The 4,781-nt window shown below is 43.2% G+C and overlaps 1 long non-coding RNA gene across 1 annotated transcript in view; it reads right to left on the bottom strand.

The window, feature by feature from the left end:
• Nucleotides 1-259: 259 nt before the first annotated feature.
• Nucleotides 260-4,781, bottom strand: part of LOC116697103 (uncharacterized) — a 14,886-nt gene continuing 10,364 nt past the window's right edge. The window contains exons 2-3 of the long non-coding RNA XR_004333917.1: nucleotides 1,774-1,782; nucleotides 260-272 (exon numbers count right to left, since the gene is read on the bottom strand). This is a non-coding gene — a long non-coding RNA (uncharacterized LOC116697103). The remainder of the gene's footprint in view (nucleotides 273-1,773; nucleotides 1,783-4,781) is intronic.

Below are 4,781 nucleotides of genomic sequence, written 5' to 3'. Positions count from 1 at the left end.
GATAGAAAACGCTCTCCACGGATGCAGATCACTGCTGCGTAATGAATTTAGTGAGCCTCTTTTTTAGCTATATTACAGCATCGTTGCCTGCATCAACGTTACCGTATATGACAACAATAGATGCACACTCCTTGCGTTTTTTTATTTTATTTTATTTCCCGTCATAACCTTTCCCAGGAATAGGGAAATAGTCTTAATCAGATTTCCCGGGATTAATCCCTAATGTGGAGTTAATGAGAACAGTCTGGTAACTTAAAAAAAAGAAGACATAACTTTACTGTAATGCAGCCTTTACAACCAGGAAAAGACAACAATTATGCCATGATACAATATCAAGTCTCATTTCACAATATCAATATAATATCGATATATTTCCCAGCACTACCAATAGGTGTTGGACTTCTCTCAGGCACTCCAGAATAAGACTGATAGGAGAGCCCATAATGAGACTCTAGCAACTCCTAAGTCTCACATTGCCAGAACTGTTTACACGGTGCTGTGGAATATGGTCTTGGTCTAACACATGTATTCCAGGATAAAAAAAAAAAGAAAACGCTTTGGGTTGTTTGCATGTCTTTAAACCAATCACAATATTCTTGGGCAGCGACATGTTCCATTCCCAGATCATGGATGTATTATAAGATCTGGATGCAACGTTCATTCTTATGAGAGTTGCTCAGTGGCGCATCCGCCAGAAAATGTGTCTAAGCTTCTGGGTTTACTTCCGTGATATGTGACCAAGGGGGTAAGCCTCTCCTCTCTAAGCGTCGTTCCCATGGCCCCATTTTGATGCTACGAAGCCATCAGTTAGTCAGCATCCCATTGACTGCCATTCATTTTGGCGCCACTTTGACAGTGACTAACTTTACAACTGAAGCGTTTCAAGACTCTATTTGTCCGTTGTTTATTTCTAAAGAAACACAACAATGTATAAAAGGTTCCATTACCTTGCACCTCACGTTATGGCTCCATAGCAGACGTTTTTGTAAAAATAGGCTGACGATTGCGTCATAACCACGCGACTTGCCGTTGTATAGTCGACAAATCACCATACTGTCAGGAGAAGAACGCAGACAGTTTGGACTTCCATCAGCTGTCTAGGTTTAATTACTAATGTTAACTAGCATGTTAATTAGCAGCAATTAGCCTGTGCCTATGTTATCTCCTAACATATACCTACGCTTTCCATCTCTGCTGATTGGGAATTATTGAGATTTCTCTTGGCACAGCTACCAGAAGATTTACAACTTTCAGACACGTTGTCAACGTCACAACTACGTAGTCAAGCTCAGTTGGAGGCTGCGCAGTAAAGCCTAGCCATCACCGGAAAAGTTCTTCTAGTTCCTTCACTGGTCTCTGTCCAAAACAGCGGGATCCGTTGGTCCACTTATTTAACTGTCTATGCACGTGACCCACTGAATATTAATTTGTCCTGCTGGCCCTGCCCAGAGACTTTACATTGTGGTTACGTCACAGGTTTTTAAATCTCTTTTCTCGGCTAGAGGGACGCTTTTCAAATATCCAGTGGATTAAAAAATTCAGAATAGAAAGTCCTTAAACAGTTTGACGTTTGAGGTCCCCTGGCAACCGTTTTACAGACCTCTATTTTACAATGGCGGCCTATAGGTGAAATCTTTTCGTTGCATTACCGCCAGTGGCCACTAGACAATCTGCGGAAAAAGCTGAGCACGGTTTGTGGGAGCCTGTCAATCCTTTATTTTGTATTTTGCATATCGCGCCCCCCCCTCCACACACACACACACACACACACACACACACACACTTGAAAGCATAATATTTTCTTGATGGATAAATTGTTAAATTAACTGTTTATTTTAACAGTTTCTCGCTAATTCCCCAATTAGCCAATTAGCTAATCTACAGGAATAAAACATCACCAAAGGAAACAGGGACATAACGTTACAAACAATATAAACTCAGCGGCTGCAGCCACATTCCTATATTAGCTACAGCAAAAAGATAACAGCGCAGTTTATGAACAACCATCACAATGATGTGTCATTGTCCTCACCTGTCTGGAGGGCTTTTTGCGAGTGTTGTGCACCGCGAGGTCCTCCTTAATCTGCTCCAGGTTCAACTGCTCTGCTTGTTGATTCTCAAAGAGCTAGCTAATATGAACTATCCACTCAGCTTCTCTGTTCTACTGCGCTCCTTTTTCTTAAAATGTCGAGCTGAATGTGGCTCTGGAGTCACATCCATAGGTCACATCAGAGGCCTACCCACTGAAGGTAAAAGTTCATCAGTGAACGTAGAAATCAGCGGTGGAGGGTCCATATGCGCATTTTAGCATGTTAGCCAAACAGCCTGCACCTGTTGGTCGCATTCCATCGGAGTGTGTTAGATTTGAGTCTTTTAGCGTGCTGTCCGGGTAAAATTACCTACGCCAAGGTACGATAATGTTAACTTTAACCCATAATTATTCATCATGTTGTCATTTTTCTGTTATCCACAAAGCTCCGAAGGGCTCTGACCCCAGATATCCCCTCACACACCCTAAAACTTTGGCTAGTGAAGGTAAGTACGCTTTCGCGGCTGTGATCGCAGGCCTCGCCCTACTGTGCTGTGATTGGCTAGTACTCATTACCTCGACCGTGATTGGATGTTATGGTGGCAAGTCCCGTCCTAATGAGGACTAACCTACCACAGCACAGTTGCACACAAAAAAAAAAGAGGAGAAAAATTGACACGCCCAGTTCTTTAGCTCTGCACTCTGACAGTAGCAGACACAGCAGCAGCCTCTCCATCTCTGCTGATGCTGCTGATTTATCTCTTTTCTGTTGTTCCATTCTCATACGGTTTATCTTGACCTTTTTATGTGACTTTTGTTTTAATATGTAATGAATAGGACTTGAAATGTAGCAAAGTAAGAAGATAAAAAGTATCAGGCGCTGTGAAGGCCTCCGCTGCCTGGACCGAAAAATGAGTCTAGCTTATGCCTCAACTCAATCTTCCCCACTGAGTAGGCAATCTCCCTCTCTTTCTTCTCATCCATGTTCCCCTGAGTCCAGCACTGAATGTTTTCTCCCCGATACCGACTGACTCCATCAACCGGGGCATACTTTTTTTAATGCAGTCCCACACTGCTTTCCCAGAGCCAGGGTTGCAGACATTCTGATTAAACGTGTGGACCTGATACCCTCACTCCCAACCTTCATCAAACTTATTATGGTCCATTGCGGAGTTACAAAATAAGATTTTAAGCTACTTATTGATGCGCTGAAGAGCACTGGAAAGTGTGTTTTTATATCGGATCCACTTCCGTCTGTTGTTGCGGAGCGGGACGTTTTAGCTGACTCTTCAGCATTAAGGCTCTGAGACACCACATGACAGCCGGCGTTCTGCAGAAAAGGCAGTCGGACTAAATGTCTCCCCAAGTTGGTCAAGTGCCTCGGAACACATCAAAGCGACGCCGATGTCTTCATAACAGCAGGCGGCGCTAATCTGTATTGATGTCCAAAAAATGAAAAACCGGCATCTGATTGGACGAATGCTTCACATGGGTCTGGCTTCTCCCCGGAATTTCAAAACCAGACTGTTATGGTGGCTTGTTCGGAATCTGGTTTCATATTTTACAAATAATAGTTCCCCGAAACGTGTTTCTGAAAACATTTTAAGTGAGAAACAGGCCATGCAGTTGCTGAATCTGTCTTCATTTCAGATTGACAAAGGTTAGCTCAAAAGATTTTTGTCAGATTCTGAGAGGCGTTAGTCCCGCTCATCCCGCTCGTCATTTCTGGGTTAGCACTCCACCAATCAAATTGGTCATTGAGTCCAACTGCCCGCCTTCCGATTCAACATGTTAAATCGGCCCAAATGAAGGTCAACGGCTCCTCCCACCCACCTCACGAGCTGCTCCGATTATCACGGAGCTTGTCTAATTAGAGCATGACTCACTTAAGAACAAACCCTACACAAGTCACAGAATTGGTCCTCAGTCCAACAGTGCAATCCATTTTTTCTACACCCACTTCTATTTATTGTTCCCACAAGAATTGCAAACATCCAAGGACATCATCACTCGCCTGGCCGCAGAAGACAATGAGTCAACTATGCCGTTGGTCAGTTCTGGAACAATATTGTATCCACAGTTTCCATCTTGTTTAATGTTACTGTGCCTGTTACTGTCAATGTCTTGATTCTGAATAATCTGTCAGCCTTTCAGCTCTCTGAGATTCAGAAATGGGCTGTGTTTGCAGGACTTACAGTTGCGAAGAGAATGATTGCAACCCAGTGGAAACCGCCTCACAACCTGTGTATGCGCATGTGGATTCTTTCCTATTTGGATGTGATATATATGGAACTCTCCGCGGCACGCATGCATGGAGCACCAGGAAAGACTCTTGAGACATGGCAGAACATTGCTGAATCTGTAAGGTCTCCTCTGACTTGCGCAGGTGTTTGGTCCCTTGTCTTGTGTCTGTCTGTCTGTGTGTGTGTGTCTGTTCATATGTGTTGTTTTAGCTCTCTCCCGTCTTTTGTCTCTGTTTTTTTTTTAGGCCCTGGCAATTAAAATTTGATCACAAAAAAGTGAGTCAACTATGGTAGTCTCTGTTGCCTTAACTGTTCAAATGATCAAATAGGATCAGCGTGGGCTGTGGATACAATCTCTATCAAATTCTCAATGTTGAATGTGCAATCACTTACAAACAAAGCATTAATTTTTCAATCACGTGATCTAGACTTTTTATATATCACAGAAACTTGGCTGCATGTTGGTGATCTGCCCCTTCACGGATTTCTCCCCTGGTGATTGTGACTTT

Source organism: Etheostoma spectabile, chromosome 10, assembly GCF_008692095.1.
Source record: "Etheostoma spectabile isolate EspeVRDwgs_2016 chromosome 10, UIUC_Espe_1.0, whole genome shotgun sequence".
Taxonomy (NCBI): Eukaryota; Metazoa; Chordata; class Actinopteri; order Perciformes; family Percidae; genus Etheostoma; species Etheostoma spectabile.
This window is presented reverse-complemented; position numbering and strand designations above follow the sequence as displayed.